The sequence below is a fragment of the Lynx rufus genome, unplaced genomic scaffold (assembly GCF_022079265.1).
Source record: "Lynx rufus isolate CCGP_SWC_20201006 ecotype Redwood Valley unplaced genomic scaffold, mLynRuf1.p SCAF_5, whole genome shotgun sequence".
Taxonomy (NCBI): domain Eukaryota; kingdom Metazoa; phylum Chordata; class Mammalia; order Carnivora; family Felidae; genus Lynx; species Lynx rufus.
The window spans coordinates 107,947,650-107,961,924 of NW_025814867.1; the positions used below are offsets into that span (position 1 = coordinate 107,947,650).

General features: G+C 34.3%; 1 pseudogene; it reads left to right on the top strand.

Annotated features, from left to right (window-relative positions):
- The first annotated feature begins 13,933 nt into the window (after positions 1 to 13,933).
- LOC124527465 (uncharacterized) lies at positions 13,934 to 14,022 on the top strand (annotated as a pseudogene).
- Positions 14,023 to 14,275: the final 253 nt, after the last annotated feature.

Sequence of the window (14,275 nt, forward strand, 5' to 3'; positions counted from 1 at the left end):
ACTTCAAAGTTTTTGAGACTACATCTGAACCTCATCACAACAAAGAAATAATTAAATGACAGGATGGAAGTTTTAGCTAAAGCTACCATGGTAATCGTATTGTAATACGAACATGTATCAAATCAACATGTTGTATACCTTAAACTCATGCAATGTTATATATGTCAATTGTGTCTCAATTAAAATGAAATAATAAAGTTAGTGAGCTATGTGTATGAATCCAAAATCTGTTTCAGTATTAGATATGATTTTAGTGTTTAACACAGATATTTAGAAATCTTGTCACACAAAAAAAAAGAAATCTTGTCACATTGGTGATTTTGAGCGATGATTCTCATTTTTAGCTTGCAGTGTTCTTACACATTATGTAGCAAATGATTAAAAAAATGTGTACTTCTCAAGCATCTGTTAAATATTATTTAAAATTCTGTTTTATTTTTGATTTATATAAGCTATGTCCTCAAAATATACAGTCTTCTTGATGATAGAGAATCTGCATTATACAAATTTTCCATCATGCAGTTCAGTGAAATAAATAATGCTTAATTATACTCATTGAATTACATTAAATTAAATTGAAATGAGATCAATGTAATTTGCCATTTGCCAAAGAAAGCTGTTTAACCTTTATTAAATGTTGCTCTTTTTGCACAGGTAGTGATATTGTTCGGGATTTTTTAAATACAAAATACCACATCCATTTTAAAATAATTTTTAAATGTCATTTTACATTATTTAGAGTAAATGGACCCAACTTTGCCAAATATTTTATACTAGCAGGAGATTTGGCCAATATATACCAAGGTCTCAGTTCTTACCAAGATTTTCATACCTCTACTTTTATGTATTTATAAATATATGTAAATTTTAAATAATGCAGATCATGTGGACTATCAGTTCAGTCTCAAGACACTTATTTATGAACTCTGTTGATTATTTTTGTTGCAATAGTTATTTTTATTTCAGTGAGAATTCAATAGTATTCATGAATGAGCTCAGTATGGTTCCTTGGTGGCTTGTCAGTGAGGAACTATCTGTGTTTTTAATATCTTTTGAATAATGGTTGGGTTAACTGAGAGGAAAATGAAAAACTGTCGATAAGAAGATACAAGCTAAGGAAGCTGCCTAAATCCTCTCTTCAGTACAATTTTGAATAAAGCATTGAAATACAGAGAAGTAGAAGAACTCAATTCAGTTTCAATTCAGAAAAAGCTTTTGCCTAGGGTTGATTTGATGTAATGATCAGACAAAGAATGAAGACATTTCTGGTGTAGAAGAAATGGACAAAATTTAAAAACCAACTAGAAGTGAGTAAGTTGGTTTTTGTTGTTGTTGGTGGTGGTGGTGGTGTTTTTTGTTTGTTCGTTTGTTTTTGTTTTTGTTTTGTTTTGTCTCAGACTCATGTAGTGAAGCCAGATAGTAGTCCTAGGGGTCTTGTTTTTGTTTTTGTTTTTTTTTTAATTTTTTTTTCAACGTTTATTTATTTTTGGGACAGAGAGAGACAGAGCATGAACGGGGGAGGCGCAGAGAGAGAGGGAGACACAGAATCGGAAGCAGGCTCCAGGCTCTGAGCCATCAGCCCAGAGCCCGACACGGGGCTCGAACTCACGGACCGCGAGATCGCGACCTGGCTGAAGTCGGACGTTTAACCGACTGCGCCACCCAGGCGCCCCCTAGGGGTCTTGTTTTTATATGAGTTCAAGAGTTCATATGTTCAGGAAATTGGTCAAATAAACAGAATATGCTATGTGTTAAGAGAGAAACAAAATATAAAACGAAATATATAATATAAATTTTAATGTTTATTAAAAGAGAACAAAACAAAAATGATAACAAGTAGAGGTCACATACAACTAAGAATAATAAATAAAAATGAAATGTACTGTTTATTGAAATATGTAGAATAGGCATCTCTTAAAAAGGAATTTAAGATAAGAACACTGATGTGTGTAAGGCTAGATACCCATTGAATAAACACTGTTTCACCTTAAAAATATTTGATTCAAATTCCTTGTGATCAGGTGACCTCTATCAAAAAAAAAGAGGGTGTATTATTATTTTACAGTTCCTCATAAATTTTTTATCAGAGGAAATCTAAGAAAACATTAGCACAATTTTGTGTGTACTTGGAAATGGGTTGCTCCTATTTTAGATGATGCGTTGGGATGATTTTGCCCTGAATCTAACAAAACCTAGGATTCAAAATCTTTCACTTGTACTGGTCATTCCAAAGCCCTGTACCTAAATTTGTGTTTATAATTTTATATTCTTGTGGAGGGTTCCATGATTTAATAGGCTTCAGTGCTCACAAAACTTAGATCCACTTATGGAGATTTAGTCTAGATAAAGGTAACATAAAGAAAAATCAAAAACATAGTCATCATTATTGTCAAATATTCATGATTCTTTTTCTTAGCATTAACTGTTTCCATGTTAGTAAGGCATTTCAAATCACTAGTTTTCAAGATGTCTGTAATATCTTTTCAGTATCTGTGTAAGAAAAGGAATGAATTGCTGGAATAGCTTTTAGATCAGACTGATAAATGCTCATCAGGATTGTTCAAAAACAGTTGAATTGCAGCAGCACTCTTCATATTTCTAATGTTGAGCATTTATAGTAATTCTTCAATAAACCATTGTTTTAAAAGAATATTTCTAACTTGGAGGAAAGCAATTGCAGTCTTCCAATAGGCAGAATGTTGACTTTAAAGAAATAAGTTAAATTTAACTTTTGATTCTAAACTATATTTTTAGATATATTGAGCAAATAGCAAATGACAGTTTTAGCATAAAAATGCCAAAATATGTATGCATGTGTTTGTGTGTGAGTGTGCGCGTGGAGAGGGTGGGAAGGGTGAGTGGAAGAAAAGAGGGAATGATACTAGGGTAGAACCTAAGGCAAGGGGGAACAAGGCCAATCACAGAACACAGAGAGATCTTAGCTTCAGAGCTAGGCTGTTATTATCTTAGGGACTCCAGAGGAAGTGTAGTCCTATCTATGTCAATATATGAGTCTTAAAGTCTTTGGCTCCACAGTCTCCTTGCTAAATAGGATCTCCCTAGAAATTGGAGAATCCTATTCACCTGGGTCTAAAAGAAAATCCAGGTAGTAAGTCTCTCCCCATTTTATCAGTTGTTTTACTTCCTTTGGGCTACTATAACAAAAATACCACAGATTGGATGGCTTAAGCAACAGACATTTATTTCCCACAGTTCTGGAGGCTGGAAGGTCCATGATCAAGACTCTAGCAGAACTGGTGTCTGATGAGAGTCCATTTCTTGATTCATAGACAGCTCTCTTCTGCTGTGTCCTCATGGCATGCATCACATGGCAGAAGGGACAAGGGAGCTCTCTGTGTTTTGTTTTGTTTTTTTTTTTCATAAGTGTACTAATGCCATTTATGAGGGATCTACTTTTGTGACCAAATGAATTTCCAAAGGTACCACTTCCAGATACCATCTCACTAGTGGTTAGGTTTTAACATAGGAATTTTGGGAAGACACAAATATTCAGGCTATAGAAGAACAGTCAACTCTTATTCTCACCAGATTCTTTCCAGAGACTGTTTATTCCTCATAAAGAAACAAATAAATCTGTCTTAGAAAGACAAGTGTTTTCTTGTATTTCTAAGAGGGCCAATTGCTTATATTCTTAAGAATTAAAAAAAAAATAAGAATTGTTTTGCATCCTTTTAAATGCACTGTCAGTACTGCTATTAGTATTTTACTGTATTTGTAAGTAACATCCTCAGTATACATTCTGTAGTGAAGGACAGAAAATGATAACACTTGTGTTATTTCATATACAAAATACATATGGACCTATTTTCTTCCACTGACATAATATGGAACTTCTGTTATTTTACAATACACCTGTGACCTATATATTCCACCTTACTTTCTATTGTTGTATCTACAATTTGCTATATGCATTAACTACTTATGCTAAATTTGAGCTAAATCTATGGTTCCTAGACATGTTCTGCATTCCTACACATATAGCATTTACATAATGTACCTCTGTAAACATTGATTATATTTAAGCCTGCCTCAAATGTATTTGTCCCTCAGATGATCTTTCCTGAGCCCCAAAGGAAAGAAACTCTTCTACGCTTAATCCCCCTACTGCTTTGTATCACTCCTTGTATAACTATTTTGATATATCTTTAGGCTTGTGTGTCCTAGTTTCACTGTGACTGATTATAAATGGACAAAGAACAGAGGCTGAGTCTTATTTATCTTTCCACTTTCACCTTTATCCACATCACTCCACTTATGTCTGAAATTATGCAGGGGTGATATTTAACAGATACAAACTGACTACATGTTAGGTGATGCATTTTATCATTTGCTCTTTAAGCATTTAATCTATTATTTAATCATTTAATCTATTATTCCTTTTAACTCAAACAGCCCTGTACAATAGGTATTAAAAGTATTTAGTTTTACAGAGGAGAAAACTAAAGGATACTCTATCAAGGTTAAAAGAGGTGCTCCAGTTCACACAACTAGAACATGAAAAGAGCAACATTCATGAAAATACATCCACTAGCCCAAACGACCCTGAAATTTCCATACGCTCTCCTATTGTGGGTTGTAAGGTTAAGTATTTATCTAAACACTATGAGTTTCACTTAGTTTCACATGCCAGTCTTCTTGGCATGAATAACATCTAAAGAGAAAGGGAAGGCAGCAATAAATTCAAATACTAATATGATTATGCTGCGAATAACTAAGATTTTAGGGAAAAAAGTTAATATTTTTTGGTATGGAATATAACTTACCTTTCCTCCAGAAAACAAACAAGAACACATAAGTTTACAGCCTATTTCATATATAAATATGTTTTTCTTTTTTGGAGGGGAGGTGTATAACAACATGGTGAAGTGTTCAAAGTACAAAATTAAGTAATCTGTAAGTATTTACTTTGAAGTATGTAGATACTCATGTAACTACCAAACTATAGAACTATCAAACTATGGAACATGCCTAGCACCCCTGAAAGGCTTGTTAGTGACCTTCCTTGACATATCAGAAATAACACATTTTCTGTCTCCTATGACCACTTACTAGCTTTATCCATGTTTTGAACTTCATACAAATGGAATTACACAGCATGTACATTTTTTCTTTCTCTAAACATAATATTTGTGAGATTAATCAATGTGGCATATGCCACATTCTTATCACTCATTTGCATTTGGTTTACTTCCAGTTTGTGGCCATTGGGAATGAAGCTAATAGGAAAATTTGTGTACATATCTTTTTAAAATGATTTTCTTAAGTTTTATTTTAATTCTAACATTCATAGTTAATATGCGATGTGATATTAGTTTCAGGTATACAATATAGTGATTCAACAGTTCTATACATTACTCAGTGCTTATCATGATAAGTGTACTCTTTAATCCCTATCACCTATTTCATCCATATCCCCCAGCCACCTGCCCTCTGGTAACCATCAGTTCTCTATAGTTAAGAGTCTATTTTTTGGTTTGCCATTCTCTCTCTCTCTCTCTCTATTTCTTTGCTCATTTGTTTGCTTTCTTAAATTACACATATATGTGAAATCATATGGTGTCATCTTTTTTTTTTTTTAATCAACTCATGTACCCATTTTCCTTGGGTATATCTCTAGCAATGGAATCATTGAATCAGAGAGCAGGTGCACAAGCAACTTAGGTAAATTGATATTTCCAATGGAAAGGACAACATATTCATTGATAAGAAAGCAATGACCATTTTCTGGAATTCACAGATTTTACTTTAGAGTTTGTCAGCACAGTATAAGTAATATGTTGAGTTCTTGAATTTTGAATTAATAGTTTTGGTTTTTTAATATATTTATTGATAAAATTGACTTATTCTACATTATTGTACATTAATGTATTCTACATTATTTTGATATAAATATGAAGAAAAAAGATGATAAGATTGGCACGTAATAGTTTTGTCCTCTATAAATTGCTTTTATTTTTATAAATCATGACATACAGGATAAATAATTTAGTTGTAGTGTTAATATTTTTGTGAAATTCCTGATATTATTTCCCTCATTGATTTTTCATCCATTACAATCTCCTCACCCTTAAAACAAGACCTTGATACCCCATTACTCCACAGAGGTGTGTGGATTCTGCTTAGAAACAAAAGAAAAAAAAAGGATTCATGCTGGTGAGGGATGTAGAGAGGGCTTTGGATGATTAAAAACAAAACTGTATCAGAAAACCAGACTTTCATCGTTTTCCATTTCTGCACTTTGGCCCAAAAAGAAAGTGGGAATTACTGAAAAGATGGACACCTCAGGAAGAGAGGAAAGCTAAAAGCAGATGGGCATGTGGCCTTCTCATTTTGGATTCTGGAAGAAACAATATCACAGAGTGTTTCATACAGAATGGAGTCCTTTTGTAACATGAGAATGGTATCATAGTCATATGTAAAAGGTGACAATTGAAAAAGTGTGCACCTGCCATAGTGTTGCTTTGGTGTGAAGTGAGGTGATTCTGTAACAATAATTATGGAGTCAACTGCTGAAGCCATGGATGGGATGAGGCACTTGCCTCATGGGTTTCAGAGAATCTGCACTATTATAAAGGAGGTGGGCCTAGGCAACCTTAACAAGGCTGAACTGGAAGGACAGGATGAAGGACCAAGCCTGAGTGAGCCAAGAGGACAGAAACAACAATCATGAATACTTCAAAAGTCAGGATACAAGTTAACAAAATGAGATCAAGTGTCATAAGTCAATGTTTGAGAATGACCTGAGATATAAAAGAATCACTTAGAAAAGATAAAGCCAGGTGCCTTGACCCACTGCAGTAGAATACGTACATTTTGTGTGATATCCAAAAATCAACTTAAAAAAGTATTTTATTTTTTTATTAAATTAAAAAAAATTGATGTTTTTTATTTATTTTTGAGACACAGAGCATGAGCAGGGGGAGGGGCAGAGAGCTAGTGAGACACAGAATCCGAAGCAGGCCCAGGCTCTGAGCTGTCAGCAAGGAACCCCATGCGGGGCTCAAACTCATCAACTCCAAGATCATGACCTGAGCTGAAGTTGGACGCTCAACTGACTGAGCCACCAAGGTGCCCCTAAAATTTTTTTAATTTAATGTTTATTTAATTTAGAGAGAGAGAGAGACAGACAGACAAAGTGCTAGCAGGGTTGGGGCAGAGAGAGAGGGAGACAGAATCTGAAGCAGGCTCCAGACTCTGAGCTGTCAGCACAGAGCCCCATATGGGGCTTGAACTCACAAACTGCGAGATCATGATCTGAGCAGAAGTCAGATGCTTAACTGAATGACACCCAGGCACCCCAACTTATAAAAATATCTTGAGGGGAAATGGGGGGAGAGAGTTAAGAAAATATAAAGATCCTCAATACAGAATTTGAGCCTTAAATTGGAATGTAAGTTCAAGTGAAATGAACCCAAAATAAAAGTGTTAAATTGTCCAGCCATCTAAACATTACTGGTTTGCTATTTCATTTTTATTCTAAGGAGAATCCCATATTTCTCTTCCTACCATCTTCTTTCTTTCCCTCCCTTTTTGCTTTTTTCCCCTTCCTTTTCATCTCCTTTCTTATTTAGATTTTTTTGTTTAAGGTTTATTTTGATTATTTATTTGTTTATTGTTTTTGAGATAAGTAATTGTACTTATGATTTTAAGCAAAATGTAAGTTGAGCCTTCTAGTAATTTTATGGTACAATCAAAGTGCCTATTGCAAGAATGATTTAGAAGGCAGTAAATGACAACATAAAATGTGAGCATCTTTTAAGTAGGCATAGAATATTTAAAATAGATAGCATGTGGGTTGATTGATTAATTAATTGCAGACTTTAAATGGAGTCAGAAATTCTACATCAAATAATTCCTCCACATTACGTTAAGTTTATAAGGCCTTCCTCTAGACTTACCCTGTTTAAAATTTTTGTACTCAAGTACACATCTAAGGAGGGTTTAGAATGTCTGCAAGCTTTTCCAAGCAATCAGCAAAATTAAAGACATACATTAATTTGTATTATTTTCTCCTGCTCCCTGAAAGGAAATTCACTCCACATCAGCAACCTGTTCTTTTATCCATTCTGTTAGCAAGCTATCTTTTGGGATTTCAGTCAAAACAAAGGCAATTTTAACTTTCACAAGAGCCACATATTCCTTTTTCCCCAACTTTTTATTATAAAAATTTCAAGCATACAGCAAAGTTGAGATAATGGTATAATAATCACCTGCATATTCACTACCTACATATCGACATGCTTACTCTATCACACACCTGTCCTTCTTTCTACTATCCATGAATCCATCTTGTAATTTTTTTTTATTTTTCAAAATAAGTTATGAAAGATTGAACTTATGAGAATTATGTATACCACATGCCATAATTAAGTGAATTCTATGCTGTGTCCACACATTTAATCAAAGTTTTAAATGTTCATGAATTAGAGAATACATATATCTGACCCACTACTGATCTATACCTAGAAAAAGAAAAGATATGAAAAATTGAATCAAAAGCAAACACTCCTCTGTAATATAAATCATGATCTCAGTTGACCAATAATTCTTTTGTAACCATATAGTACTTCTAATTTTCAAATAACTTGGGCTTATATATGCACTATAAGTGATTGCACCAAGTGTTTGCCATCATTTTATGGCTTTGGCGCACAAATGCCCAAGCCATAAAAGCAGAAGCTGAAAGCTTATCTTCTGATTCCAAGTTCTGTGCTCTGCCATTCTGCTCCAGTGTCACCACAGTTTTTCTGTTGTAAATTAAAATTAGAATTCAGTACGTGCAACATTTATTTCCCACTTTGTCGTGTGTATTATACCCGTCCCTTTCATTCCTTATTTAAATTTTGTCACTGAGTTCACACTAATACTACAAACATCTGTAGGGTTACCGCAAAGTGCTTTAAACTTCCTATACAAAAGTTGCTTTTTAAGTAGTCTATAAAGTGGTTTCATTAATGAGCATATTGCTTGGCATTATCAGGTATTCTCTGTCAAGCATTTTTTTAAATCACCCTTTTTCCTCAGAACATGCTGTTTTTTTGCTGCTGTAGACAGTCTGTCTCATACGTAAAGTTAAAAGAAGACAATTTTAAAAGAACGTGAGCAGAGTTTAGAAAGCCAGCATTTTCGCCAGTGTTAAGTAAAATATGCTAGAACTAGAGAAAATCTCCTGATAAAGGGTCCAGAAGCTTCTCTGCCACCAAGCAAGTCAAATGTCCAAATACAACATCAGGAAATAACAAAGCTGTTAGCAGTTTTCCTGTACCTGCTATGGAGGCAAACCATGACCTGTCTTCCTGAAATTACACCAGGAAGTATTTCTGGCAGCCTCCCTGAAGACAAAAATTCTTCCTCCTGAAATGTATTACATTGGAAATTTGATGGAAAAAATTGAAAATAATTCCGGCAAATGCAAGAATTTCTCTGGGTTGTATACCATGGGCTCGGTCAGAAGTCAAAGGAATATATGGAAGTTATATGCATATCTAATTTTAATAGAAAGGCCAAGTTGTTTTTTCACGGGATTTGCATTATCTTAAATCCCTGTTAAAGGTGAATAAATGATATGATTTTATCCCACCCTTGCTATCACTTGATGTTATTTTACTATTTTAAGATTTTACTAATCTCATGATGGTATGCAATAGTTTCTCTCTGGGGTACTATTTTATATTTCCCTGCTATATATGCATAAGCATTTATCTTTTTTGGTATATAGGCATCTTTATTTTTGTATCTTTTTATCTTATACCATACTAAACAAACTCTTTCATATATAATATGAACTGTTAGCAATAATGTTTCATGGGTGCCTTGTGATGTAGAAGTAGTAAAGTGGAGTGGTTAAGAACACAGACTCAGCAGTCAAACTACTGAATCATGCCTCCATCACCTACTACCACAATGAACTTGGGGAAGTAATTAACTTTCTATGACTCATTTACCTACTACAGATCATAGATTTACTGTAAGGATTAAAAATTGTTATTATAGAAAAAGTACTGGGGCGCCTGGGTGGCGCAGTCGGTTAAGCGTCCGACTTCAGCCAGGTCACGATCTCGCGGTCTGTGAGTTCGAGCCCCGCATCGGGCTCTGGGCTGATGGCTCGGAGCCTGGAGCCTGTTTCCGATTCTGTGTCTCCCTCTCTCTCTGCCCCTCCCCCGTTCACGCTCTGTCTCTCTCTGTCCCAAAAATAAATAAACGTAGAAAAAGTACTGAGCTAAACATGCTTTAAAAAATTACTGAGACAAGTGTTCAGCACATATAAGCACTATATGAAGTTGACAAGAAACACAGTGTTTCATTAACACCTCATTCTCTGAATATCTCAATGAAATAAATCAACCTTAAAAAAATCAACCTTAGAAGAGCTAAATAAAAGATACTTTGTGTGACCTTCTCCAAATACTTCTGTTACCAAAGCCTAGAAATAAATTGCCATTTTTTCAGATGGCTTAGATGCCAATTTAACATCAACTCAGTTTATATAATCAATTATATATTAATCAACCATTAATTTGGTAAAGAGAAATAACAGTCATGGTGTGTTAATATTGTCCTCTGTTCCTTGCCAGTATCTCTTGATGTTAAAAGCCATATTTAGAAACTAGTTCATTTAAAAGAAAGAAAGAAGAAAGAAAGAAAGAAAGAAAGAAAGAAAAGAAAGAAAAAGAAAAAAAGAAACTATTTCATTTGTAAATTGAATAGATAAATAGATTGTCCAAAAGTTAGCTGAAAAAAAAAGTTAGCAGCTGAGGTTTTCTAAAATAAAGGAAAAACTTCCTCCAAGCCTTTAAAAAAACATAATTTTATTTTTTAGACATGTTTTTAAAATTGGAAAATAGTTAAGTTCAAACACAGTGAATTTGATAAAGAATATATTGGTCTTGAACAATAAATGCAATGTTTAATTGTTTTAAATGAATGTCTATTTGAAGATATGTATATATAAATCTCTTTATAGAATAGATTTTACTCCCACATGAGCAGACTTCAACTGCCAATTTTGAGTAGGACTATTTGTAAATTGGCTGATGTCTATATACAGACTTTACTTTTTCTATTCCCTCAATTAGGCTTTTATTTTTTATAAACACCGTTTTGGAAAAAAAAGAATTTTATTATTTCTTATGTTCTCTCATTGATTTATGATAGAACACAACCAGTAAATATTATTAAGGTTCTCATCAACTGGCAGTTCATTCCAATATCTAACATAATTGTGATGGTTAATTTTGTGTGTCCATTTGGCTTGCCGTGGGTGCCCAGAGATATTTTGTCCACCTAAAATATTATTTGGAGTGTTTCTGTGAGAGTAATTTTAGATGAAATTAACATTTAAATGGATGGACTTAAGTAAAGTAGATTTCCTTCCATAATATAGCTAGGGCTCATCCAATCAGTTAAGTGCCTGAATAGAACAAAACTCTTCCAAGCAAGAAAGAATTCCTGGAGCACACTGCCTTTGGACTTCATCTGATTCTACAGCAGATGACCTTCAGATTCAAACTGGAACACTGGCTGTCCTAGGTCACCAGTCTACTGGCCTTTGTACCAAAACTGAAGTGTCAGCTCTCCTGGGTATCAACTCTGCAGATTTTGGACTTGCCACCCTCTAGAATCATGAGTTAACTCCTTCTGACCATTTTTTTTCTTTCTTTCTTTCTTTCTTTCTTTCTTTCTTTCTTTCTTTCTTTCTTTCTCTGTGTATGTTCACATACACACACACACACACACACACACACACACACACACAAACACACCCTATTGGTTCTATTTCTCTGAAGAATCCTGGATAATGAAATTACTGTAAAAATAATATGTACTCAAAACCATTCTGCTAAGACCAATAAACATTTCACATCTTGCTCCCAGGGGCCAGAGATACAAGTACATTGACATTTACACACACACACACACACACACACACACACACACACATATTATTATAATATTATATATAGATGTATTCACTCAGAGTCATCATAGAATAAACCCCAATCTAATTGTTATATAAATACCTATAGATATATATCTTTTTTAAAATATCTATTTTTTCTTGAGAGAGAGAGACAGAGCAAGAGTTGGGGAGGGGCAGAAAGAGAGAGGGACAGACAGACAGACAGACAGACAATCTAAAGCAGGCTCCAGGCTCTGAGCTGTCAGCACAGAGCCCAATGTGGGGCTCGAACCCACAGACCATGAAATCATGACTTGAGCTGAGGTTGGACACTTAAACGACTGAGCCACCCAGGTGCCCTGCTATAGCTTTATATCTTAATTCAGGGCAACAGTGTAGTTCTGAATTCAATCATTTATTTTCATCTACAAAAGAGATCATTGTGGTGCAACATCCAAAAGAAATAATCAAAGCTTTTATTACTGTGCTGTTTACATTTAAAAATATTGCTTTTGGTATGTTTTTAAAACGACAATAAAATATCTTAAGCAACTTCCAGTAAAATATGATAGATTCAAGACATGCTTAGTCAACTCTTAACTTGAAACCCTTCAAAATGATCAAAAAAATGCAAAAAGGGAAAACATCCCATCTGTATTTCCTGAATGGAGGATTCTCTTGAGTAAAGTCTTTTTTTAATAGTAATCTAAGAGAATTCTTCATTTTTTTAAATAGTAATGTAAGAGAATTATTTTAAAAATAGAATAAGTAAGATTTGTGGGGTTGTGACTTAGTTTTTTGTTTGTTTGTTTGTTTCTGTAGTGTCCTTGTTCCTTACCACAGAGTGATATTGAAGACATAATCCAAGAGCTATATTCATCCCAAGACCTAAAGCTCCTTAAAGAAAGCTTTACTGGAAGTGAGTCATTAAGAAGAACACAAGTCTAAAAATGGCCTTATTTGAAGGCTGCTACCCAGGGTCACCTGGATTTGATTTTAAAAATTCCTAATTACTGGGTGCCTGGATAGCTCAGTTGTTTGAGTGGTCAACACTTGATTTCAGGTCAGTCGTGATCCCAATGTGGTGGGATCGAGCCCCCCATTGGGCTCTGTGCAGTGTGTGGAACTTGCTTCAGATTTCTCTCTCTCTCTTAAGATTCTCCCTGTGTCCATCTCCCTCACACACAGTATCCCTCTCTCTCTCTCTAAAAAAAAAAATTAATTCCTAAGTAGCATACAAAAACCCTGTGAGTTGAGAGGCATAACAATGAACCACCTCAAACTTTTGTCCAGGTTATCTTTTTCCTTTCAACAGCAAACCAAATCTGAATCAGAAGAGTTACACCTTCTGGTAAGGTGTTTTTCCACTTCTTGTTTTTCCACCTTCAGGTAATGGCTCAGTGACCTATGTTCATCTGTCATCAATTATTGAACAAACACACAAACAAAAACAGTTGAAACTAAAAGAAATTGAAATGCCCCAAATCAAATCTGAATACATATGTAGCTGTGAGTAGACGCACACATTAAAAGAGAAACATTTAAAATTACAGATGATTTGTGAATTTCAGGCTCCACAGATACAAGTTAAATATACATAAAAGTCAAATGTATATATTTTAGTCAAATTTTTTCAACAATCTAAAATGAATTACTGAAAAAAAAGCTCGCTTTATAAATAATTTATTTTTTTAACGTTTATTTATTTTTGAGACAGAGACAGAGCATGAACGGGGGAGGGTCAGAGAGAGAGGGAGACACAGAATCCCAAACAGGCTCCAGGCTCTGAGCTGTCAGTACAGAGCCTGACGTGGGGCTTGAACTCATGGACCACGAGATCATGACCTGAGCTGAAGTCGGATGCTTAACCGACTGAGCCACCCAGGCGCCCCTCTTTTTATAAATAATTTAAACAGAACAAGCAACAAGAGGTTAAAATTACAAGAAGATAGAAAAAATGCACATTGCCCTCGTAGTTATGAACAACAACAAAATAGTAATAAAATCATTACAATCGCTTCTCGGCCTTTTGGCTAAGATCAAGTGTAGTATAAAATCATTACATAAATTTGAAAGTGTTGGTATTAGGATACAGACTACTAAAATCAGTTATTAGTATTAAGATATTTGGAGAAATAAGTTGAATACAGAAAGATAAGAGAATAAAAGTCATTACAGAGAATATAAATGAAGTAGAGAGAAGAGGTAATAATAGCTAAAACTTGCATATTTTCTTCCTTGTTCTAAGCACCTTATATATTAACTTATTTAATCATCATGAAAAGCCTCTGAGGAAAATTATGTTATTATTTTCATATTACAGTGGATAAACTCAGTGGATTAACTGAGGCTCAG